Consider the following 27,946-nt stretch of genomic DNA (forward strand, 5'->3'; position numbering starts at 1 on the left):
GCAACATATGCAACAAACTTAAAAATGAGCTGGGCAGGGTGGCGTGCACCGGTGGTCCCAGCTACTAGGGAGGCTGAAGTAGGAAGACTGCTCCAGCCTACAGTGAGCCATGATCGCACCACTACACTCCAGCCTGGGCGACCGAAATCTTTTCTAAAATTCATAAATAAACAAAAATAAAAGCTCCCCACTTTCACAGCTCTCATGAGCCCTAACGCCTATCTGTCTGCCATCTTTTTTTACACTATGGTGAAATGTTTGGATCCCTGATAAAAGGTATCACAGGATGAGAGCCTGTCTAGTCCCAGTGGCAGCCCTAGACATCTTGAGTTTCTAGTGTTCTGCCTGTTGGGAAACCAAAGCAACATCTCTCAGCAGCAGTTTTGGTAGCAATTGCTGCCATCTCAGACGTGAGAAGGAGAAGATTAAAATTCATGCTATAATTGCATCAGCTGGGCTCTTTGGTTCACTAGCTCCTCTTTGGTTCAACCAATAAGGAGAACCACCAGGAGATGAGAAGGTGGAAGAGAGAGATGAGAATACATGTTACCCTCACCTCAACTACTGCCCTGCTTCCTTCCTGCAGGCCACACTTCCCTGCTATGGCCACGGCTGCTGTCAGGAAGTCTTCTCCTGAAATTGGAGCTACAGCTACAGCTCTCTCCAGAAGGTCTCCAGATTCCCTCAAGACCTTGACGTGGAACTACTCTCTGCTATGCTAACCACAGTGCTTGACCAGGACTTGGTTTTTCCAGCCCCAAATTTTTAATTAGTACCTTTTTTATTCTTTCTCTAATTATCCCACTTGAGTGGACCATCTGTTTTCCATCAGAACTGTGAAAGACAAAGGTTTTTTTGTTTGTTTTTTGAGACAGGGTCTCACACTCCGTTGCCAGCTTGGAATGTAGTGGCACAATCTTGGCTCACTGCAACCTCTGCCTTCTGGGTTCAAGCAATTCTTCTGCCTCAGCCTCCTTGAGTAGCTGGGACTACAGGCATGCACCACCACGACCAGCGAACTTTTGTATTTTTTGTAGAGACTTCGCCACGTTGGCCAGGATGGTCTCGATCTCTTGACCTCATCATCCACCAGCCTCATCTCCCAAAGCGCTGGGATTACGGGCATGCGACATTGCACCCAGCTGACAAACAGTTTTAACACAGTAACTCTTCTTTGCATGAACCTTCCTCAATCATACCACTAAAGGTCCAATTGGGTCTTAAAATGTCCAAGACCTGTCCTGCTCCGAATGAAATTACAGCACTGAAAAGATTAAATCCCCAAAAGTAGAGTTTTTAACGCAATAGTTTAGCACAGAAGTTACGGCACTTAATATAAGACATGATGTATAATTAGGAAAATACGATTTTAAAAATATATTTGGGCTCTGACCTCATGATGGACTAAACTGATCTTTATGAGCTTCCCTTCCACCATAAATACCTAGTGATGCTAATTAAAATACTATATTTTAACAATATAAATAGGCCGGACAAAGGGGCCCAGGCCTGTAATCCCAGCACTTTGGGAAGCTGAGGCGAGCGAAACACTTGATGTGAGGAGTTCGAGACCAACCTGGCCAACATGGTGAAACCCTACATGGTGAAACTCTACTAAAAACTACAAAAATTAGCTGGGCATGGTGGTGCACGCTTGTAATTCTACCTACTTGGGAGGCAGAGGCTGGAGAATCGTTTGAATCTGGGAGGCGGAGGCTGCAGTAAGCTGAGATTGCACCACTGCACTCTAGTGTGGGTGACAGACTGAAACTGTCTCAAAAATTAAAATTAAAATTAAAATTAAAAACTGATCTGGAAAAAAGAAAGGCAGTGAAATTCTCAGGCTGCAATACAAAAACTCGGAATGGAAATACGGAGCTGGTGTTTCAAGGTTCTATAGGAAGTTTGGCCCGTAAGTGGGCCTTATAGACTGGGAAGCCAGGGCTTTACAACCCCTTTGAAGACGGGATGGCCTCAGTTTACATAAAGTCTGAGAGTTTAGGACCGATACCTTGTATGAGGCTAGAAAAATTAAAAGGCAACCCTGCTCATGAGGTAAGGGCAAAGAACCCAGAGGCAGTGACCGTACAGGCCCAGGGAGGCAGAAAGGACACTTCCTATTCATCCAGAAATACAGGGGGAAAACAATCATTTTCCTATTTTAAAAATGATAGTTGAATGCAGATTTCTCATCAACAACAATTGCTTTCCAGAAGACAATGGAATAATTAGTTTCAACACACTCAAGAAAATCAAATACCAGTTTAGAATTCTATACATAGCTAGGTTATCACTCAAAAATAAGATATAAAAGAATGTTTAGGAAAACAGAGAGCTTACCAGCCACTGATACTACTTGAAAGTAATGAAAGATGAACTTACCAAAGAAGGAAATTGAAGCTGGATGAAGGAAGTGGATGCAGAAGGCACAGGTGCACTAAGTTGTTGGTAAACTTGTTGATGAAGGGATGTAATCGTTAACTGCAACAACAAAAAAAAGATTTAAAAATAAGGTGGAATAAAAGTAAAAATAACTTGGGAAGTAAGACGTTTGGAATGTAAGTATTCTAAAGTCCAAGAACATCTCGGATGAGAATCGAGATGGTGATTCATGGTACACTTTATTAAGTATGCAGGTTAAAATTTTCATGAACACAAAAAGCAAAAATATTAAACAACTTACAAACCACTGCAATAGAAGAAGAGGAAAAGGAAGTACACAGAAAACCTAGTTAATACCCTGGATGGCAGCAATCAGTTTTAAAACGGACAAGAAACAGAGGAAGGAGAAGAGAAAAAGCAGCAAAGAAGAAAAGCAGGGCGAAGAGATTATACAACAGAATATCTCAACACAGCTGTAAACATACTACATTTAAATAGACTAAATTTCCTTTTGAATGCACAGACCCTCAGGCTAAATAAGCCATTCATTTATACCTTATTTATTTCAAAAACACATCTAAGAAATAATGACAGAAAACTGTTGAAAGTAAAAAGACAGAAAGAGAAACTTGTGTCTCTCACATAGTCTCTATGTGTCTATCACTACACAGAGAGTAAATTTCCAGAACTGTGAGAAAACATGACCACTTCAGAATTACTGTGGGAGATTTTAGCCTCTCTTTCTCAGACTAACAAATTAAGCAGATAAAAAAAGGAGGTCAGAATTTAGATGATTTGCAATAGAAAAATTTACAAGTTTGATCATTTGAAGATGGTGTGTATTTGTGTGTATGCCCACACTGAACAAATCGAGAATATGCATTGTCTTCAAGAATTCATAGAATCTTTACAACAAATGATCATGGACTTGACCAGAAAGTCTCTACAAAATACATGCAATCATACAGTAAAATATAGATCACAGCCTCTGATCTAAATGTAATAAACATGAAAATCATTAAAAAGCTTAGTTTCATATATTCAATTATATAGGTTGACCATTTTCATATGTTGAAAAAAGCAAATGAAAATAAATTTTAAAAACTGAATGACAACAAAAGTATTACAATTAAAAATGTATGTTATAAAAAGGGAAATTTAGGGCTTTAAATAAGGAAATACCACAAAAAAAATGGGAAAATTTGTGCAAAATATTGAACTTAAGAAGGGTGGAAAAACAAAGGATCAACTTAAAAAAAAAGAGCATACATTACTGAAAATTGAAAAAAATATGAATCTCCTATAAAATCCAAAGTGAGTTACTCAATAAGGTCAATAAAAAAGACAAATCTGTAGATAGTTAACAACGGAAAAGCAGAAACCCATATAAACAATGGCAGAAATAAAAAACAGACATGTTATGCCAATGTATTTGAAAGCTTTTTCAATGCAGTATATTTAGATATAGCAAGTATTTTTATAACATATGAAAATCTTGACGTTCACTCGATGACGGACTTTGGGAAAAGGACCACACGTACATTCTTCACGCCAAAATGTCAGGAATACCAAATCTCTAAAGAATTTTCCATTATTAATAGATTAGTACTTTAAGAGGACAGACATCAAAGCCTACAAGAAGGTAAGACAACCAGAAAAAAAACCACTAGAATGAGTTCCTTAGTTCCTGAGTTCTAATTGGATTGCACGGTGGTCGGAGAGGCTGTTATGATTTCCATTCTTCTGCTGAGAAGTGTTTTACTTTCAATTATGTTGTTAATTTTATAAGTGCTATGTGGTGCTAAGAAGAGCACATATTCTTTTGATTTGGGGTGGAGAGTTCTGTAGATATTTATTAGGTCCACCGGGTTTAGAGCTGAATTCAAGTCCTGAATATCCTTGTTAGTTTTCTGTCTCATTAATCTATTATTGACAGTGGGGTATTAAAGTATCCCACTAACATTGTGTAGGAGTCTGGTCTCTTTGTAGGTCTCTTAAGAACTTGTTTTATGAATCTGGGTGCTCCTTTACTGGGTGCATATAATTTAGGACAGTTTGCTCTTCTTCGTGCATTTACCGACACCATTATGTAATGCCCTTCTTTGTCTTTTTCAATCTCCGTTGCTTTAAACTCTGTTTTATCAGAGACTAGGATTGCAACTCCTGCTTTTGCTTTCCATTTGCTGGGTAAATATTCCTCTATTGCTTTGACTGTGTGTGTCTTTGCACATGAGACGTGTCTCCTGAATATAGCACACCAATGGGTCTTCATTCTTTATCCAATTTGCCTGTCTGTGTTTTTTTAGGCCATTTACATTACAGTTGAATATTGTTACGTGTGAATTTGATCCTGTCATGAGGCTAGCTGCTTATTTTGCAGACTAGATGATGAAGTTTCTTCATCATGTGCATGGTCTTTACAATTGGCATGTTTTTGCAGTGGCTGGTAACAGGTTCCCCCCCCACCCCCATATCTACTGCCTCCTTCAGGAGCTCTTGTAAGGCAGACCTGGTGGTGACAAAATCCTTCAGCATGTACTTGTCTGTAAAAGATTTTATTTCTCCTTCACTTATGAAATATGGTTTGGCTAGATATGAAATTCTGGGTTGAAAATTATTTCCTTTGAGAATACTGAATATTGGCCCCAACTCTCTTCTGGCTTATAAGGTTTCTGCAGAAAGATCCACTGTTAGTCTGATGGGCTTCCCTTTGCAGGTAACCTGACATTTCTCTCTGGCTGCCCTTAACATTTCTTTGTTTCAACCTTGGAGATCTTATGATCACGTACCTTGGGGTTGCTATTTTCAAGGAGTAACTTAGTGGTGTTCTGTGTATTTCCTAAATTTGAATGCTGACCTGTCTTGGTAGGTTGGGGAAGTTCTCCTGGATAGTATCCTGAAGTGTGTTCTCCAACTTGGTACCATTACCCCATCACTTTCAGGGGCCCCAGTCAGTCACAGGTTTGGTCTTTTCAAATAGTCCCACATTTTTTAGAGGCTTTATTCATTCCTTTTCTATCTTTTTTCTCTAATCTTGTCTTCACACCTCATTCAAAACTGCACAACTGCATGGAAACTGAACAACCTGTTTCTGAATGACTAATGGATAAATAACAAAATTAAGGCAGAAATAAGTAAGTTATATGAAACCAGTAAGAAAAAAGAGACAACGTATTAGAATCTCTGAGATAAAGCAGTGTCTAGAGAAAAATGTATAGTACTAAGTGGCCACAGGAGAAAGCAGGAAAGATCTAAAATAGACACCCTAATATCACAGTTAAAAGAACTAGAGAAGAAAGAGGAAACAAATTTAAAAGCTAGCAGAAGACAAGAAATAACTACGATCAGAGCAGAACTAAAAGAGAGAAATGAAAAACCTTTCAAAAAACGAATCAATGAATCCAGGAGCTAGGATTTTGAAAAGATTTCCAAAATAGATGGACCGCTAGCTAGACTGATAAAGAAGAAAAGAGTGCTCGCTTCAGCAGCACATATACTAAAACTGGAACGATACAGAGAAGATTAGCATGGCCCCTGCGCAAGGATGACACACAAATTTGTGAAGCATTCCCTATTTTTTTTAAAATAAAAATTTAAAAAAAGAAGAAAAGAGAGAAGAAGCAAGTAGACAGACAACAAAAAAATGATAAAGGAGATATCACCACTCATCCCACAGAAATACTAATTGCGAAGAGAATACTATAAACACCTCTCTGCAAATAAACTAGAAAATCTCGAAGAAATGGATAAGTTCCTGGACACATACACCCTCCCAAGACTAATCCCTGAATAGTCCAAAAACAAGTTCTCAAATTGAGGCAATAATTAATAGCTTAGCAACCAAGAAAAGCCCAGACCAAATGCATTCACAGCCTAATTCTACCGGAGGTTGAAAGAGGAGCTGGCACCATTGCTTCTGAAACTGTTCTAAACAATAGAAAAATAAGGACTCCTCCCCACCTCATTTTATGAGGCCAGCATCATTCTGATTCCAAAACCTGGCAGTAACACAACAACAAAGGAAATTTCAGGCCAATATCCCTGATGAATGCCAATGTGAAAATCCTCAATAAAATACTGGCAAATCACATCCGGCAGCACATCAAAAAGCTTATCCACCACAATCAAGTCAGCTTCATCCCCCGTAATGCAAGGCTGGTTCAACATATGCAAATCAATAAACATAATCCATCACATAAACAGAACCAATGACTAAAACCACATGAACAACTCAATAGATGCAGAAAAGGCCTTCAATAAAATTCAACATCCCTTTATGCTAAAAACTCAATAAGCTAGGTATTGACGGAACATATCTCAAAATAAGAGGAGCTATTTATGAAAAACCCACAGACAATATCATACTGAAGGGGCAAGCTGGAAGCATTCCCTTGGAAAACTGGTACAAGACACAGATGCCCTCTCTCACCACTGCTATTCAACATAGTAATGGAAGTTCTGGCCAGACCAATCAGGCAAGAGAGAGAAATACACAGAATTCATATAGGAAAAAAGGAGTCAAAGTGTCTGTTTGCAGATGACATGATTATATATTTAGAAAATCCCATCATCTCAGCCCAAAATCTCCTTAGGCTGATAAGCAACTTCAGCAAAGTCTCAGCATACAAAATCAATGTGCAAAGTCACAAGCATTCCTATACACCAATAATAAGACAAGCGGAGAGCCAAATCATGAGTGAACTCCCATTCACAATTGCTACGAAGAGAATAAAATACTTAGGAATACAATTTACAAGGCACATGAAGACCTCTTCAAGGAGAACTACAAACCACTGCTCAAGGAAATAAGAGAAGACACAAACAAATGGAAAAACATTTCATGCTCATGGATCAATATTGTGAAAATGGCTATACTGCCCAAAGTAATTTATAGAGTCAATGCTATTCCCATCAAGCTACCATCAAATTTCTTCACAGAATGAGAAAAACTACTTTAAATTTCATATGGAACCAAAAAATAACTCCTATAGCCAAGATAATCCAAGCAAAAAGAAAAAAGCTGGAAGCATCACGCTACCTGACTTCAAACTATACTACAAAACTACAGTAATCAAAACAGCATGGTACTGGTACCAAAACATATACAGCCCAATGGAATACAATAAAGGCCTCAGAAATAACACTGCACATCCACAACCACCTGATCTTCAACAAACCCAACAAAAACAAGCAATAAAAAAAGGACTCCCTACTTAATGACGCTGCGAAAACTGGCTAGCCATATGCAAAAAAACTGAAACTCACCCTTCCTTACACCTCATACAAATATTAACTCAAGAGAGACTAAAGACTTAAACGTAAAATCTAAAATTATAAAAACCCTAGAAGAAAACCTAGGCAATACCATTCAGGACATAGGCATGGGCAAAGATTTCATGACTAAAACACCAAAAGCAACTGCAACAAAAGCCAAAATTGAGAAATGGGATCTAATTAAACTAAAGAGCTTCTGCTCAGCAAAAGAAAATATCATCAGAGTGAACAGGCAACCTATAGAATGGGGGAAAAATTTTTAATCTATCAATCTGACCAAGGTCTAATATGAAGAATCTACAAGAAACAAACTAATTACAAGAAAAAAACAACCTCATCAGAAAGTGGGTAAATGACAAGAAAAGACATCTCAAAAGAAGACATTTATGTGGCCAACAAACATTTTTAAAAATCTCACCTATGGTTATCAGAGAAATACAAATCAAAACCACAGTGTGATACCATCTGACACCAGTTACAATGTCAATCAATAAAAAGTCTGCAAACAACAAATGCTGGTGAGGACGTGAAGAAATAGGAACACTTTTACACTGTTGGTAGGAGTACAAATTAATTCAATCACTGTGGAATACAGTGTGGTGATTTCTCAAGGATATGGAACCACAAATACCATTTGACCCAGCAATTCCATTACTTGGTATATACACAAAGCATAACAAATCATTCTGCTCTAAACACACATGAACACACGTTTACTGCGGCAGGATTTATAACAGTAAAGACTTGGAACCAACCCAAATGCTCATTAATGATAGATCGGATCAAGAATATGTGACACGTATACACCATGGAATACGATGCAGCCATAAATGAGTTCATGTCCTTTACAGGGACACTGATGAAGCAGGAAACCATCACCCTTAGCAGGTTAACACTGGAACAGAAAACTAAACACTACATGTTCTCACTCATAAGTAGGAGCTGAACAACGTGAATGCATGGACACAGGGAGGGAAACATCACACCCCAGGGCCTGTAGTGGGGTGGGGGCAAGGGGAGAGAGAGCATTAGGATAAATACCTAATGGATATAGAGCTTAAAGCCTAGATGATGGGTTGATAGGTGCAGCAAACCACCGTGACACATGTATACCTATGTAACAGACCTGAATGGTCAGTGCATGTATTCCAGAACTTAAAGTAAAATAATGTAAAAATCATTAAACCCCCTACAATCAATCCTTCTGAATAGAGGTCAGAGTTAAAATTTGGGGATTCTCTTCCATCTCTGACTGTCTGCTGATCTTCAAATTGTTAAGATAAAATGAAGATGACCTGCTAAAGATGCTACAAGAATGCGGAGAGTTACATAAACTGTCTACTTCCATCATGTTAGTTGGTATCACCTGGTTCATGAGGATTCTTCAGTTTCTGTAATCGACTAGTCTCTTTTTTCCTGTTCTTCTCTAAGATGGAGGGCTTAAAATGAGACAGCAACGATGCTGAGCGTCGTACACGTATCATCTAATTTTTAGAGAATCTGTGGTTGACCCCAATTTAGAGATGTATACACATATGAACAACAAAATGATTCCGCAACTAGACCTAGTTAAGTGATGGAGTTAGGTCTGAAAATTAACCCTAACTTCACCCTCAAGTTCTTCATTCTATGCAGTGTCCCGAAAACAACGACAGACAAGGCAAGAGCCAGGGACCGACATATCCTTGCTCTTAGGATTGTCATCCACAGCCCATGACCCTGGGCTTGCCACTGCTTTGACAGAATACCTGGCATATGCAAGTCATTCAATTAATACCGTTAATACTTCTCACCCCTTTGAAGTGAACAGTGACATACAAAAGCTAATTTTTCCATCCACAGAAACTGTTTGAATACATAGTCCTACCAAAACTCCAAGACACATCTAGACTGAATTCCGCCGGTGCCCTTAGTCATAGGGGAAGAGAAAACATGGAGATTTCCTTTTTAAAATGATACTAAATCTGTGGTGCTTCTGGTTTTACAATCTGCTTACTTACTGTAAGGCAGATTCCTGATCACTACCCCAAGAGACTGTGGTTTTGTGTATCTCAGGAACCACCCAGGAATACAACAAACGCCTCAGATGATTCTTAAGTGAGTTGTCTCCATACACTGAGAAACATTAAAACAAAAGATTGAGTCTCAAGGCAGACAGGTTTGTGAGCTTGGTTTCTCAATTCTCACATCTTCACACAAGCAGAAAGGGTAAGCAACTATTAGAACAAAGAAGAGTTATTCTGTACACAAAGTTAGTGAAGGTTCACTTCCCTGATCTCAAATTATTATGGAATATTGACGAACAAAGTGAAATCGCTAATTTGGATAAATTTTTCAAAGTTTTCTGAAAGAAAGTCTCTTGTCTATCTATATATGTATAGAAACCAGAATGAGAAAAATTTCATTTGACGCAATTACAGACTCACTATAGTTTTACCTTTTTATATTTTTATAAAACTCAGCTAAAAGTATATTTTTATAAAACTCAGCCAGAAGTATACTTCAGCTACAAGTAGTTATAAAAAGAATTTCTCAACTCCTTTCTTTCCATCTTCTTATCTTAAAAGTGCCATATGGCACCAACTAAGATAACACATAGGAAGCACTTAAAACAAATCTTACCTGTCACAACAAACATTGCTGTCCCTTCTTAATTTTCACTTCCCTTCATAGGGAATACACTCATTGAAGAAAGGACATTCAATCAGGAACAATTTATCGAGTCTTCTAAAGTAATACACATTGAAATCAAATTCTCCTTCATCAGTAATCACATAAGGAAAATAAGTATTAACATTAGCATTTATAATTACTGTCAATTCACCATTTACAAACTAAACAGATACCAGTTTGAATTTTGATAAAAGACACCATAGCCAACACCCAAACCTTAAGATGACAGGAACCTCTGAAACTTGCAGGAAGGTAGGAAGGCTACCAAAGGAAAAATAATAGGATTTATACATCGGCATATTTGCTGCATCATTTTTTAATTGGAAAATAGGACTGAGAACTCAACATGCTGTCAAGCGTCTTTGGCTACACCTAGAAAAAGGGAAGTAACTTACACAGCAAGGGAAGTTCAAAAGCATACAGAATTTGCCAAACAGGAAAAAAAAATTGTGGAAAAATGTGTCTCCTTGGAGCCTGAGTGAAAGTATGAAAGAGCAAGTATCAAGTCATTCAACCACTATCAAACAAGGAGAATTATTTTATCATGGGCTACAGGAGAAGTAGATGACCCATGAGTACTAGGTCATCTTTCTGGAACTGGAGATAACCTTCTGCAAAATCTCCACTCCAATGTTTCCACTTACATCAAGTCAGGAAAAGATTATTTCTAATGCTATTACTTATGCAAATTATTTGACTTATTACATAAAAGTCAAGTTTCAAATTTAATGACTAGACTATTCATTTCTTCAATGCCTAGGATAAGATCTTTGAGAACCTATGAGCTTTGCTGGATCGCCATCCTAAAAAAAGAGGTTTACAAAAGTTCTTATGTTGCAGTGATGCTACTAATTCTAAAGAGGACAGAAAGGAAAAACGAAATCACAGAAAAATGGAAAAGTTCTAGGAAATCCATTCTAGGAAGAGGAAGAAAAGTTACTAGACAACGGCTAATAAGGTTGAAGAGGGAAAATTTATTTTAACATTTTGATGAACGTCTGTCAAAGAGCAAAAAAGTCACACCCTTTGGAAGCAGACTGATGAGCTCCACCTTAGCTTCCATTTTACATGGCATTTTGCAGAAGCACAGAGGTGCTAAATGACTATTCAAATCACATGGCCAACTCATGATCACAACTGGGCAAACCTTTCAAATGTCCTAGTTTCAACTCAACAGTCACTTACTTATCAAATGGTAGCAGGAACTAAGGCAGAAAACAGACAGAAGGGGTGGGAACAGATTAGTAACCGAATGATGGTAATGTTAGGTGGAGGAACACAGGAGTCACACAAGGACGGAGGGCTGCCTCACAGCAAAGGAGAGCAGGGTCACATGCAGAGAAGCCAAGGACGTTTTCGGAATTAGGGTCTGCAGAGACCAGACTCGAAGTCTAGACGGACACATTAACCGTCAGCAAAGGAGAAGGACAAAGAAGAAACTCGCACTCCAGGTAAAGAGAACAACTGAAATCATGGAGGTAGAAAAACAGGAATATTTAGAACACGGCAAGCAGGTCAGTCTGGTTATAGTAGAAAAGGATCAAGTAAAAAGCTTGAAACCAAATGGTGGCACACTTTTATACTAAGCTGGCATGGATAAAAACCATTAGAAACTTTAACAACATTAGCTTGACGGGCTGGGAAGAGAAGAAAATAGAGAGAGAGACAGCTCTTCCAGTCATCCAGGAATAATGAAGATGTAAGAAAGCCAAGATCCAGACCAAAATGAACCTTGGTTAGGAATTTTTCAGCAAAATACTTTTAAAGATTCAGAAAAAGATTTTCTTAAGTGCATTAAATAATGGGGCAAGGGGGCAGTACAATGAGAGCACCTCCTTTGCTGGAATCTTCAAAGACTGTCTACTAATTATGAGATATTTGAAGGTGTAATGAGAATCACAGCTAGTGACTATACACACACACATTCTCACTCTTCCCTTCCAACCTCAGAGACGAGTTTAATACTCAGTCTGTATACTGAGGTATATTCATTTTTTAGGCAGCCAGAGAAAGGGTGAAGCCAACACTTAAAATTTATAGGTATACCTTCTAGAAACCAAAATATTAGGAAGTATCTGTACATATTAATTAGGCAGACACTGGTCTGATGAATCCTGGGATAAAGTGCTTCTAATGTAGCCAGACTCCACACAGGAAGAACACTGATCAAAATGCACCTTCTAAATTCTAGTTTCACGTGTGCTAAATTGGTAAATACCAGAGAAAGAGCAGGGAAGCAAGGAAAGATTATACCTCAGTCCAGCAGAGATGCACTGGATGGACACCTCTGACACGGGAATCGAGTAAAACAGAGGAACACTAACTGACACCAACAGCTCGGTGTCTGGTTTGTCAAAAGTCCAGTTGTTTAACTTATAGGCTCATAAATGAGCTTTCAGCCCAGAACATATTATGACCTAACTTGTGCGAGCTCTTGTGTATTTGCTCTTTATGTTTCTAATATGCTGCTGCGCTCACTTGTAGTTTTACTGACTGTTAAGAACTTGAGCCTATTTGACAAAAGATCAAACAAAGTGCTACTAATTATTTTAAGGAAAAGTGAAGTAGAAAAGATAAATACATTACTTCGGATTATACATGCAGAAGAATTAGATTCTCTTTTTAAAATACAAATTTGATGACTATGTAAAAAAATAAACTATCACGTATAAGAAACAATTTAAGACAAAACGAAGAAAATGAAAAGTGAAAGTTGAAGATATCAGAATGATAGAGTATGACAATATCTGTATCAGAAGAAGCTGAATTCAAGAGACAGATATTTTATGTCATAAAGAGGCGTGTTTTGTATTAAAGGACAATCTATAAAAGTGATGCATCCTGAATGTCTATAGATCAGATCACATAGCATCAAAGTACAAAAAGCAAATGCACTCACAAAGCTGATAGAAGAACAGGAACACGAGACACATCATCCTCCAGCACACACCAAGTGGTCAAAAAAAAGATGGAGAGCATTAGAAAACCAGAACTAATAAGGGTGATTTAATATCTACTAAACTTTAATATTTCTAATTTTAATTCCTACAAGCCCCAAATATACTTCCTTTTAAGGGCCTAGCGACATTTCCAAAATATTATTTATGGGTATAATAAAACGCTAGCTCAAGGAAAGAGAGCTAAACCAACAATATAGAATAAAGAGCTCTTCAGGCCCTAGTATTTATGAGAAATTATGTGACACTACAGTATAAAGTGACATTACAAATCTAAGCAGATAAATTAATAAGTAGGCAATATGAGTTAATCATGTGGGGAAAATAAGCCAGATTTTCAACTAAGTCCATATCCAACAAAAACATTTGGTTAATGAGTTGAATTAAACAAAAACACTAGCAATAAAAACTGCTGAATATTTACAACAAAGGAAAGCTTTCTTTCTGCATAAAACAACCAAGGAAAAAACCTTTAAACATAAGATTTATGTATTTGGATATGTAAGATTTAAAGGCTTCACTTTCCAATAAAAATATGAAACTGAGAGGCAAAATGTAAATGTATGAAAAAAGTTACTCGTTAGTCTGTAAAGAACCGCCATCAATTACTAAACTGTCGCCTATCCCAGCCTAAGATGAACAGTCTATAGAAAGGCAGTTTAATGGGGGGGAGGGGGGGGAAAAAAAACAAATCTTTATAATATTTATAAAGAAGCAAATCAAAACAATTAGATTTGATTTTCATCCATAGGTGGTAATCAATCTATGTATTTATTCCTAAATAATCAGAAGGCAAATCTGTTCAGTTTATTGAGAATCATTTCCTAAGTACAAATCCAAGGCCCTGACATTTAAATATCCTCTTTACATGTAAATTTCACTTTTCTAAAGTTATCACAAGAGAAGCAAGTTAAATGTAAGATCTGTGGCCTGGCTTGGTGGCTCACGCCTGTAATCCCAGCACTTTGGGAGGCCGAGGCGGACAGATAACCTGAGGTCAGGAGTTTGAGGCCAGCCTGGCTAACGTGGTGAAACCCTGTTTCCACTAAAAATACAAAAAAAAAAAAAAAAAAAAAAAAAAAGAAAGAAAGCAAGCAAGCCAGTCATGGTGGTGCACACCTGTAATCCCAACTACTGGGGAAGCTGAGGCAGGAGAATCACTTGAACCTGAGAGGCGGAGGTTGCAGTGAGCCAGGACCATGCCATTGCACTCCAGCCTGGGCAACAAGAGTGAAACTCCATCTCAAAAATAAATAAATAAGGATTTGTTTGTAAACAAACTAAACAGCTAACAGTATGTTGGTTTATTAAGTTACAATAAATAAAATACTAAATAGAACAGTATTTACTTTTAAATTGATGTTGCAGAAATATTTAATGCCACGAACTACATATTCTGAGACAAGAGATAGATTGATATTCAAACACTTAATTTTTGTGAATGTAAAAATGAGGTGATAACAGTAATTATTTCTAGTTTGACACTATTTCATTTTCTTTTTATCTAAACGTTTGTAGAATAAGCACATAGAAGCTAAAAACTTTTCACAAAACCACCTAAATACTACAAAATTAGGTCATGTAACTTTTGTGTAATGAAATGCTATCCAAGTGTTAAAACTTTATCACAAAGAAATGTTTAATATGGAAAAGCATTTATGAAATGTTAAGAAAAAATTGACTAAAGTCATATGTAAGATATCAATTTTGCAAAAATAAAAAGTACAGACATAAACATTTCTAAACAGCTAGATTGATATGCACAAAAATATTGACAATGGTTATATTTGGATGGGAGAGGTACTATAGTGACAGAGGGTCTTCTTTTTGCTTGACCAAATATTCGACAGTTAACATTACTTTGGCAATTACTTTTGTATTAAAAAGATTTTAGGCTTGAAGCAGTGTCTTATGCCTGTAATCCTAGCACTTTGGAAGGCTGAGGATTGCCTGAGTTATTTTTATATATATAAGTTATTTTTAAGATACTCAAGATGTTTAGTAAACCTAAGTTGGAGAAAACATATTTAAAAACTTTAACAGCTAGTTCTGTTGTGCCTTTTTTATATAAAAATTATAATTTTTAGCCTAAAAAGAACCCTTTTATTACAATCTAGTGAGTGACACAAAATAAAACATGAGTGACATTATGCAAGCAGTAATGTCTAAGTTCCCACTTAAAATATTTACTTATTTAAAAAAATGAGAACAATGATATATTACTGTTTTGATGATACATCCCAATCCCACAGCTGCTGTAACAAATGACTGCAACCTTCGTATCTGAAAACAACGGATTTATTACATTTCAGTTCTGGAGGTCCTAAGTCCAAAGCGTGGCTTACCAGGCTAAAATCCAAGTGCCCCCAGGCGGCTCTCCTTATGGACTTCCTTTCTGCCTTTTGTGGCAGCCCGCATTCCTCGGGTTGTGCCCTGCCCCTCCCTCCTTTGCAAAGCCAGCTATGCTTGTCAAGTTTTTCTCACATTCAATCACTGATTCTTCTGCCTTCCTTTTCCACACATAAGGACAATTCTTATTACTTTGGGCCCACCAGGATAATCCAGAAAAATGTCCTGATTTTAAGGTCTCCTGATCAGCAAACTTATTTACATCTGCACGCTTACTTCTCTCTTGCCATGTAAGACAACTGTCACAGGTTCCAGGACTTAGGCAATGTACATAAATGGGGTCCGCCACTCATCACAGATGACTATAAATATTTGCAATCAGTGGATACCAGTTCCACTAACTGAAAATAATTTATTGAACCCTTGCTCAGTTACGCCAACTATTCCTGTATTGAGGACACAACGTTCACAAAATAGAAGTAATTCTTCAAAGAGCCATTACAAACATTATAGTACTAATATCCTCATTTTCCACCTGCTTCAGTTTTTTGCTTTGTGTGCATACTACATAGAACAACTTTGAATTCTGCAGGTAAATAATTACAAATGACAAAATATTGTGACCTCAGAATTCGGTCACTCATTTGAAAAGTGTTATTAAATATTCCCATGGACTGGGAATCATGCTAGATGCAAGAGATAAACCAGAAAAAAAAAAAAGGTCTCTATTCACTAGTGGTAATTTAAAATGTGAAGAGTTACGAATGAGATGACAGGAGATTTGTTGCAAATTCTGGCAAGAGAAATTAACATGCATAAAGTGCTAGTCCAAAAAAAATGTCTTATTCTGGAAAGGCTACTTTGTCCCATTTGGCACTTTTTTAAGGAATATATTGTTTTACAAGTGCGTTGACTTTTTTTTTTGAGATGGAATTCCGCTCTGTCTCCCAGGCTGGAGTGCAGTGGTGCCATCTTGGCTCACTGCAACCTCTACCTCCCAGGTTCAAGTGATTCTCCTGCCTCAACCTCTCAACTAGCTGGGATTACAGAAACACACTGCCACCACACATGGTTTTCTTAATTTTTTTTTTTTTTTTTTTTTTGTATTTTAGTAGAGTCAGGGTTTCACTGTGTTGGCCAGGCTGGTCTCAAACTCCTGAGCTCAGGCAATCCACCCACCATGGACTCCCAAAGTGCTAGTATTACAGGCATGAGCAACCATCCCTAGCCATGTGTTGGCTTTTAATAAAGGTTTTTATTCATCTACACATGTACATGTAGATATGTATACATCTACATAAATATATATAAGATATATGCACATAACGCTTAGTAAAAGCTGAATCAAAGCTCTGAAACAGCTCACTAAAACTTGGCTGTCATAGAATTGCACTCTGAAAACCACTGCTTCAGTTATATAGGATAAGCTTATTCTATTCTTAAAAGGAGAGTTTTTCATGTAATCATAGTTTTCATATTTTCTCTATTTTTCCTAAATGTATAATACATTCTGGAGCTGGCTCGAGATTTTCTTCTTCTGGGATGGGGACATAGTTCTAGAAGAGTGAGATTCTAATGTTTATAAATAGCATTTTGAAGCAAGTCTTACAAAGATTTGCTCTCTCATCAGATTATCATTAACAAGACCAAAAGAATTTAGACCGTAGCGTTCTCTCTGTATATATAGAAAATATCCCTATTTGCCATTGAGAATCACTCAATAGGCTGGAATTGAGAAAGAGGGTGACCAACTCTTTTCAGTTTGCCTAGATTTTCTAGATTGTAAAACAGAAAGTCCTACATCCAGCAAAACCCCCTTAGTCCTAAGCAAACCAGCCTGGCTAGTCATTCTAACCCAGACCCTAGGCATTTTGAGGTGGAGAAGAAAAATAGTGCTCACAGCTCTCAGTAAGGAAAGGAGGGTACCATGGAGGGCAGGGCTTCCCCTCCCTCCCTCAAGCAAGACACCTCATAGTAAATCTGGTAGGGTTACGGGGTCAGACAGTTGGAAACACTGATAATCACTTTCTTCGTCCATCCTTTCTCCATGTTGTGGATTCTGAGCTGAAAAAGAGTAGCCTATTGGCTGTGTGCAGTGGGTCACGCCTGTAATCCCAGCACTTTGGAGGGCCAAGGCGGGTGGACTGCCTGAGCTCAGGAGTTCAAGACCAGCCTGGGCAACACAGTAAAACCCCAGCTGACTAAAAATACAAAATTAGCCAGGCATGGTGGTGCATACTTGTAATCCCAGCTACTGGAGAGACTGAGGCAGGGAATCACTAGAACATGGGAGGCAGAGGTTGCAATGAACCCAGATCGCACTCCAGCCCAGGCAACAAGAGTGAAACTCCATCTTGAAAACAAACAAACAAACAACAACAACAACAACAACAAAAGGGTAGCGCATCAAAAAAGCCCACTGCAGCAGGGGTGGAGAAGGGAAGGGAGGAGCAGTGGACTACAGGATGCTTCAGACATTCAGGACCTATAGTCTGCAGAAGCCAATTTGAAAGAGACCAGATCAGTGGTTATATCAGCCACAGGTTTCTTCTACAAATGCCCATGGGGAAAAGCAGATAAAGGTATTACCCCAAAACCAGAGGAGACTCTAAGGGCATTTTATCCACAGACTTCAGTTCTTTGGCCTCATCACGCAATTGCATAGGCCATAATCCTTCCCTGCCAGGTCCTGATTAACAGAAGAGCAGTTTTTCTCTAAGAAAGACTGGGTATTATCCAAATCAACTGCCACAATTAATCTTTAAAATCATATTGTTTGTAGACAGAACCCACCGTACTTCCTCTGCTCGTCTGAGTTACAGCATGAGTTTCACGTGCAATCTTGCTAGAAGTGTACAGCTACACAAGGCTAACAGCTAGCATTGTAAGAATCCCCAGTCGAAAGAGGCCACCCAAAGTGAGCACATACGGTTTTCTAACAGTAGCAAACTTGTGTAGCATTTTTAGTCAGTCATCAACCATTTAAGTGCCTTAAGGATACTCACCCAGCACTGTTACTTGGTTCTGTGCTTCATGTGGCAAAGAAATAAGCTAACAGCTCTTGTTCATAGTTTTTTCACTAAAATCGAGTTCATCTCCAATCTCCTACTCTCATTGGATTTATTGGTCAAGCTTTACCCACTGCACTGAAACTAAAAGGAAAAAGCATCTTGCTGATTCACATACCTACTCAGATGCTTCAGCAAGCTGGCTGCCCAAGAGACCTTTAACAGCTCAGACCCCCTTTCAAACAGCAGTGAATCTCTTTAAATCTAGAGGATTATGTTTTTGAAAGACTGGAATGAGGAAAATCCTCTTTAAAAAGAAATCCTCCTAAGACACCATAAATCCAAGTGCCAGGATTTTTGCCTGATTTACTACAGTCAAGGCATTTATATTACTTACTCGAGATATATTTTACTTATTTTTATGAAATATATTCTCCTAGAGGCCCAGGTGTCAAGCACATTTTCTTCTCCCCAAAACTGTAAATTAAGTTTTTAAAACCTTCTGAAAATACACTAGTTGCAGACCAGGAACTGTCCTCCTAACACAACCATGCCTTTGCAGCCGTCCATCTACTCTGCACGGTGCAGTACAATGGCACTGCAGGCAGCCAGATCACTTTTGTCACCAAGAAAAATGGTTACCTTTGTAACAGAACGTAAAATAAATCAGTACCCAGTTACTTCATCCAGAGAAGTCAAACTGGAACTCATACTCACCGAAAAGTCAACAAGTGCTGACACAATCAGGAGGTTGAGAAAAATCAAGTAGTAATGATAAAAGAGGGTTGCCTGCCAAGCGTACTCACAAAAAGCAAACAAGTTTTGACATTTTTAGTGAATTCTCACTGAAAGAGGACACTTTCGTTGGATAACACCCAACGGATTGTAGTGCCAAGATCAGGAGATTGCTTAAGGAAGTGACCCAAACAACTCTGTGTGAGTTCTGGCTGCGCTGTTACCACTGGTCCAGATGCCTGCTGATGCTGGCCAGCGTGAAGGCTGCAGGGTGTTTAAGGTCTGGATCTGAGGGAACGAAATACGGCTAACAGCTCCAGCGGTGCAACAGAATTAGAAAAGCTATGACTAAACTCTCTAAGATTATGAAACTGTCATCTCTAGACGGTCTTCACTTTTTTATTCAATGAAACACATACTGTTATAACCAACAGAAAATCTAAACGTAAGTGGAGAGTACACAGGGAGTCATTCTAACAGTGAGCAAACTTGAGAAGAAATACTCTCTAAGACAAAGGATTTGTAAGTACTTACAAAGTGTATCATGAGAGGAAAGCTTTTGAGAAAAATGTCTACCTCACTTTTTAATGTACGGGAAATTCAACATGGATTTATTTAACAACATCAGATTCTTATAAGACAAATTATTATTTAAAAAATAGACTGCACTAAATTCTTTTATCAAAACAAAGATCCTACATTACAGAAAGCAACACACATTTTATATCTCTGTAAATTTGTACCACCAAATATTAGGCTGCTTTGTTGTCAGGTATGCAATTATCCAAGCAGGCAGCTGTACAAAGTCCCCAAATCTCGTCTTCTTTGAAACAGGGTAATACTCAAATCTTTTCAGAGGTATCGCTCTCTGTACTATTCTATAGCCTCCCAAAGGACAATTATCTTGCCCAGTTCTTTATATATATTTTTATTATATGTATATAAATACACACACATTTGCATTTTTTGTATTCACTTGGAATTGTGTGTTTAGTCCTGACTTAATCTATCCCATAATGGTTGGTCACACTCAATCCTAACTCAAATGTAGTAGTGACTCAAACTAGACCCATGACTACCAATTTGACTTCTCTGGATGGAACAGCTGGATACTGATTCTTATTTTACTGTCTGTTACAAAGGTAACCATTTTTCACACACACACACACACACACAATTAGGACTTTGAATGAAAGAAATACATAGATTGGCAAACACAAGGCTATTCATACCCTAAAACTATGTTAAATTTTACACAAAAAAATTTCAACTATTCACTTCGAGAAGTTTATGTAATGGCAAGGGTTTAAATTTTAAAAATTCTAAAGATTTTTGATACTGTGTTCTTCATTCATTTGCTTATTTTAGAGAAGTGGCCTCTCTCAAAGCGGCACAGAAAGGATACCTAGACAGCTCTTTACAGCTTGCATTAATACAAATAAATTTTGTCTTTTTTACTAGAACTCTGAGTTTCCCATCTACCTTATCATGGGTCTAGTATGAGGCACTATGGTTGAGGCAGGATGGAGTGTGACCAACCACTATGGAATAGGTTACATTAGAAATAGATTACAATAGAAAATGTCAAATCTTTTTTTATTTTTAAAGTATTTTCATTTTTTTGAGACAGAGTCTCACTCTGCCACCAGGCTGGAGTTCAGTGATGCAATTCTACTCACTGCAATCTCTGCCTCCCGGGTACTAGTGATTCTCCTGCCTCAGCCTCCCAAGTAGTTGGGATTACAGGCAGGTGCCACCACACCCACATAATTGCACATTTTTAATAGAGATAGGGTTTCACCATGTTGGCCAGGATCGTCTTGATCTCCTACCCTCGTGATCCACCTATCTCAGCCTCCCAAAGTACTGGGCAGGCCTGAGCCACTGCGTCCAGCAGAAAATGTCAGATCTAAAGGTGCCACGGGCAGTCAAAAACAGGTCCTGAAACAAAGGGTCTTGGACCCAGGTCAGTAAAATGGAGATGGTTGGTGAGGGTGGGGTTTGGGCCCATGAACCAGAGTGGAGCCAGGGAAGATGTCCTATGGCATTTATTCACGCAGGGAAGATCCTGGAAAAGTAATCAATTCACATGGGAAGACCTGGGAAAAGGAATCAATTCACACAGGGAAGACCCTGGAAAAGGAATCAGTTCACACAGGGAAGACCCTGGAAAAGGAATCGAATTCACACAGGGAAGATCCTGGAGAAGGAATGTGGGCCTAGCCCTTCAGGAGGGAAGGAGCTTCTTGGGAGCCTGGCTGCTCACTACTCACAGTAGGCTGACGTCACCTTCTTTTGGTGGCAGTCCCTTAGATTTGCCTCTTCTTCCATTTTCTAGACCTTTTCTCTCCATTACAGAGTTGAGTGTCTCATTCTCCCGAGTTCTGAACGCACTATCATCATGGGGCTCCCAAAGACCCATCTCACGTTTTGCTTCTTGTAGTCCCCATTTTCCCATTTCTTCCACGGACATATTCTAACGTGTTTACCTGTAGACGTTTGGATGTGTTCCTGAATAAATGGGAATTTATTTTCTACTTTCTTCTGTTTCTCACCATTTGTTCAGAACTGTTACTAAGCTCCATCCATATAACTGTCTGTTCATCTAGCCCACTGCATAGAGGTTCTGCTTCATTCTCCATTTACTACATCCACATCTTAGCATCCACTCCGTAACTGACTGCCTTCAGTTCTCACCATCACAACCAACGCTGCAATGAACAGTCTCAGACATGTGTCCCATGTATCTGTTAAAGAATGTGAGACATGAGTCCAGAAGTAGAAGTTCGGGTTGAAGGATACTTAATGTGACATAATGCTAAATATAACAAGGTAGTGACTGCCACAATCAACTCCTCCCAGCGTCATGTGAGAGTTTCAATATTCTTACATGCCTGAAAAGGCCGGCACTGTCCATCTTTCTAATTATTGGCACCAAAAAGGATCTGCAAAGCATGGCCTATTGGCCAGCCACTTGCTTTTATAAAGTTTTACTGCAACACAGCCATGCCCATTTGTTTATGCATTGTCTAGGCTGCTTGAATGCTACTATGACAGGGTTGAGTAATTGCAAAGGGGCAGTATGGCCTGCGAAGCCTCAAGTATTTACTATCTGGCCCTTTAAAAAAGAAATGTGATGACTTCTCAGAGTGTTCACTGTTGTTTTCGTATTCATTTCTCTATTATTTGAATTTGACATCCCCTTGATACAGGACAGGCAAGCCCCCAAATTGGGGTTTAGCCCAGGAAAATTCTTGGCGTCCTCCAGGAAAGAACTTAATGGTGGGTCAGTGCTGAACAGCAACTGTTATTGAAGCAGCAGTTCTGCTCCTTGTAGAACACGGTTAACCATCGGCAGTGTGCCCAGAACAGCAGCCTAGAGGCAGTCCAGCACTCAATCATATTTATACCCCACTTTTAATTATATGCAAATTAAAAGGCAGTTTATGTAGAAATTTCTAGGATGAGAGTGGTAACTTCCAGGTTGTCTCATCGCTGCCATGGAAAGAAGTGTCAATTTCTGGGCGTTGCCATGGCACACTGATGGGCCTGTCTGACAGGAAGGTGCATCTGCCCCAACCTGTTTACGCTAATCCTCAATTTGGTCCAATGTCTAAGCCCCTCCTCCAGAGCTGAGTTCAGCGTCCTACCTCTCAGCTTTATATAATTGATGGCCTTCTGATTTTCCTTAGTAACCTATCTATTCGTACCCTTTTGGATTTCTTTTTCTTGTTGATACAAAAGAGTAAGTTATATTCACAAAGTAGCTCATCAATATTAGATTTGCAAATATATTCTTCATCCTGTTGGCTGCATATTGTGTATGTGGTGACCTTCACAAAAGTGAAAACCTTAATTTTGGTATCAAATTAAAGTGCCACCTTACAGTTGATGACTGAGGTTAAAAAGCCCTTCACCACACAGTACTGAACTTTCTGAAGGGTTTTTGGTTGTTGTCTGATTGGTTTTCTGCACTGATCAAAATAATATTTCCTTTGCTCTATTAATGCAATGAATTATGTAAATAAATTTCCTGAATTTCTAAATTTCTATAATTCTTTGATACCTGAACTAATTAATAAGGTTTCTATTAGTCTTCTATGATGTATATTATTATTCTCATACTTGGTTGTAAACTAACAGAGAAAAATACGCACTCCATGTTGTAGAAGTCTAATAAACCTGTTAAAATTATAAACCTAGAAAAAAGATTGTCATGGCCTCTATGAAATGGCTTCCAATTATAGTGTTAGACCAACTGTATAAATTTCAGCTGTTCACTTTCTAGATAAATTAATTTTATTTAATCAAAAATAAACTTTGGTATCTGACAAGAAACAGACGACATAGGTAAAGATTCATTTGCTGGCAGAAACAGTCTCTAGGAAATAATCATTTGAGGTTTAGTGGAGCCCCATAAGATACTGCATAGCTTAACAGTCCTCCTCTCTTCACACTGATTTCTTCTCTAGGGGATCACCAGGGTCAACGGGTGCTGCTCCCAGCTAGCCTCATGTAAATTCTCGCTTCCAATCACTCTACCTATCGTCAGCAGAGACAGCCCTCCTCAGGCCTAGCACTTTCTTCTATGCCATACTGGGTGTGCCAAGAATTCAAGGTCCTGACCACTCTTTATTCAGTCCATTTCTCAGGGCTGTGTTTGCAGCGAGCAACCCTGACAGAGGTGGTTAGCCTCTGCCCCTAGACAAAGACCAAGCTGCATTTACTATATATAAAGGCAGTAGACCATCCCAACTTAGCACTCCTCAGCCACAGTACCAACCCACTGTGTGCTTAGCATACATCTGGGCCAAACTGTGGCAGTTCCGTAGGAACTGGGAGCAAGGGGTGGCAACACAAATACACCGATACCCCTGCTGCTTGTTAGGTCACAAAGTCCTTTATGTCTTTATCTGAATCTATGAGTATTCTATTTTCTGCCAGCATCCAGGAAATAGTAACAGGTGAACTTATTAGCTTTGTAAGCAGAAGAAAATCAAATCATAGACACAATGTCTATGGTATTTAAATTTTAGCTTCTACTCTAGCCAAATAAAAATCTTCTTAAAAACCTTAAAACATGAACTAAAGAGCATTACAGGAAATCTTTAGATATCTATATTCTTTTATTCTTCCCTCAGTTCATTCAATTAAAAAAAAAAAAGTCTAAGGATTCTTTTTTTTTTTTTTTTTTTTTTTTTTTTTTTTTTGAGACGGAGTTTCGCTCTTGTTACCCAGGCTGAAGTGCAATGGCGCGATCTCGGCTCACCGCAACCTCCGCCTCCTGGGTTCAGGCAATTCTCCTGCCTCAGCCTCCTGAGTAGCTGGGATTACAGGCACGCGCCACCATGCCCAGCTAAGTTTTTGTATTTTTAGTAGAGACGGGGTTTCACCATGTTGACCGGGACGGTCTAGATCTCTCAACCTCGTGATCCACCCGCCTCGGCCTCCCAAAGTGCTGGGATTACAAGCTTGAGCCACCGCGCCCGGCCAAAAGTCTAAGGATTTTTAAAGTACCTAACAACCTTAAACTATACTCTTCATTACTTTTTTCTTCCCAATTCCTAAACAGAAATTTGTAATTTTAATAAGGCTTTTAAAAGCAAAATAAAGCCCAAAGAAAAACCCTGAAAGGTTTCTTTCTCTGAATTTCCTTGAATCACAGGGTTATATAATAGTTCCAAAGCTCAAAACTGTGTGCTAAAGAAATCATTTTAATCAAGAATATGATTCTTGGGTCTAGAGGACAAGCTTAGAAACTGGAAATGTCAGAGGAAAAAAAAAATCAATAAAAGACTGTTGATAAAAAGATAGGTTTTAAGACAGAACAGGGAAACAAGAGAAAAGAGAGCAAGAGAAAGGACACTTGTTGAAGGCAAACAAAGTTGATCCAGACTTAGGAAGCTGGTGTCCACATGGCCAAATGTTAGATCAATAAAGTCTTAAAGAAAAGAATGGATCGGAGAATAATACCTCTTCCAAGCAGGGACTTTTATCCAGGGTAGGCTAAATATGCATGTTAAAGCATTATACTCAAGCATTAATGTTTTAAACATGTCTTATATGAATAGCAATTACTGTTTCAGCTCATGAACTTAATAAACAGCTACTGAGATTCCACTATAGGACAGGACCTGCTCTAGATCAAGAGTTAGCAAACTGCAACATGCAGGCCAAATCCAGACCAACATCTGCCTTGTAAATAAAACTTTCTGGGGACACAGACACAACTAGGTGCTTGGGTTTTCTGTGTCGACACTCATGCTGCAACAGAGTTGAGTAGCTGCAACAAGACAGCATGACGTGCCAAGCCTACAACCGTATCTGGCCCTTTACAGAAAAGGTTTCCTGACCTGTGCTCTTGATGTTACACACACCGTATGATCAAAACAAGTCACACCTTCTGGGAACGCACACTAGTAGGGAGCAGATGGCAAACAGTATGCACCTAAATATGCTACACTTTTTCAGGTACTGGGAAGTCCTTTGAAGAAAGAAGAAGGAGAGAGTGATTTTATATCAACCTACAGGTAATTTTTTAAAAATCTCACTTTTAAAGTTTTAAAAATAAATGAATGCTATTTTGTTCTATTGATGATTTGTGATTTGCCTTTGTTAAATGAAACTTTGATGTAGTATATTAACCGAGACAAAAACTTCGATGCTCCAAATTTCTACCTACCACAGAAGCCCTCTTTATTTCTCAAATAAACTTTCCCACCAACAGAAAACATAAGTTTCTCCTTTACATAAATGACTGACTCATGACAAGTAAAACCTTACGGGAGGAATTCTAAAATAAACAGATACACACACACACACACACACACACGATACACAAATTGAGAATCACTTATTCAAAATGCTTGGGACTACAAGTGTTTCAGACTTGGGAGTATTTGTCTACATATAATTAGGTACCCTGTGGATGAGACCCAAGTCTAAACACAAAGTTCATTTGGCTCATGTACACCTCATACACCTCATAGTCTGAAGGTGATTTTATAGAGTATTTATAATTTTGTGTATGAAACAAAGTTTTGACAGCATTTATGCTGCAACCCGGCACATGAGGTCAGCTGTGAAATTTTCTTTTTCTTTTGTTTCTGATAAAGCTTGTAATTCTCAGGTAGAAATGTTCTACTTGTGGTATCATGTCAGTACTCAGGAAATTTTGGATTTGGGAGTATTTTAGACTGTCACATTAGGGATACTACATCTGTGTGTGTGTGTATTGGTGGGGAGGGCAGGTATTAAATTTGTATCACCGAATTTTAGAATGGAAAAGGCTTAGAGATCATTTTAACTTTTTGTTCTAGGATAAGTTCATTAAATCCTAGGAAGCCTAAGCTATCCTGGTTCACCAAGCTAGAGAATGGTAGAGACGGGCATGGTTCTAAGGTCTTTTACCCCCAACAAGGCTTCATGCCAACACAGCCACACACTAGAGCCACATTCCCAGCCTCTGTCCCCAGTCTCATAATGACATGTTAGGAGACTTGAATTCTATTCTCTATTTTGCCACAGACTAGTTATGTGAGCTGGTAATTTTTTTTAAGTTATCTGAATTCATTTTAATACATGTGAGATAGTCAAATACCATTTTCTCATTCCTAAATTTCTATGCCCTTCCCAAACCTAGTGGCCCTGCAGAGCACAGGTTTAAGAGTGATGGCTTTGGGCCAGGTGCAGTGGGTAATACCTCAGCTCAGCACTCCCGGAGGCCAAGGCTGGTGGATCATTTGAGATCAGGAGTTCAAGACCAGCCTGGCCAATGGTGAAACCTCATCTTTACTAAAAGTACAAAAATTAGCTGTGCATGGTGGCATATGCCTGTAATCCCAGCTACTTCAGAGGCTGAGGCACTAGAATCACCTGAACGTGGGAGGCAGAGGCTACAGTGAGCTGAGACTGTACCACTGCACTCTAGCCTGAGTGACAGAGGGTGACCCTGTATTTAAAAAAAAAAAAAAAAAAAGGGGGGGGGGGGCTCTGGAGCCCAACTGCTTGACTTCAAGTCCTGACAAGTTCCTTATTCTCGTAGGACCCAACCCCCTTCTTTTAAAGAATGCAGTAATTATACCTACACCTCACGAGATTTTTTTTTTTTTTTTGAGACGGATCTTCGCTCTTGTTACCCAGGCTGGAGTGCAATGGCGCGATCTGGGCTCACCGCAACCTCCGCCTCCTGAGTTCAGGCAATTCTCCTGCCTCAGCCTCCTGAGTAACTGGGATTACAGGCACGTGCCACCATGCTCAGCTAATTTTTTGTATTTTTAGCAGAGACGGGGTTTCACCATGTTGACCAGGATGGTCTCGATCTCTTGACCTCGTGATCCACCCACCTCGGCCTCCCAAAGTGCTGGGATTACAGGCTGGATTAATTAATACATATAAAGGACTTAAAAAGAACCTCGCATATATGAATGATAAAAACTACATCAGTTTCTATTCTAATTCTTTTAAAGTAATATGAAACTGAAAACATAAATCACAAAGAGGCTCATGTATTCAACATATTGCCATATGCTACCGACTTCTCACTTCACCACACCTGACGCTTTCTAA

At 38.7% G+C, this 27,946-nt stretch overlaps 1 long non-coding RNA gene and 1 other non-coding gene across 2 annotated transcripts in view; one reads left to right on the forward strand and one right to left on the reverse strand.

The window, feature by feature from the left end:
* The window catches only part of LOC141582253 (uncharacterized), a 634,729-nt gene that overhangs the window by 490,435 nt on the left and 116,348 nt on the right, over positions 1-27,946 (reverse strand). The window contains exon 2 of the long non-coding RNA XR_012515068.1: positions 2,383-2,481. This is a non-coding gene — a long non-coding RNA (uncharacterized LOC141582253). The remainder of the gene's footprint in view (positions 1-2,382; positions 2,482-27,946) is intronic.
* Positions 5,855-5,961, forward strand: LOC120360311 (U6 spliceosomal RNA). The gene has a single exon (XR_005576864.1). It is a non-coding gene; the product is annotated as a U6 spliceosomal RNA (small nuclear RNA).

The sequence above is a fragment of the Saimiri boliviensis genome, chromosome 19, assembly GCF_048565385.1.
Source record: "Saimiri boliviensis isolate mSaiBol1 chromosome 19, mSaiBol1.pri, whole genome shotgun sequence".
Lineage (NCBI taxonomy): Eukaryota > Metazoa > Chordata > Mammalia > Primates > Cebidae > Saimiri > Saimiri boliviensis.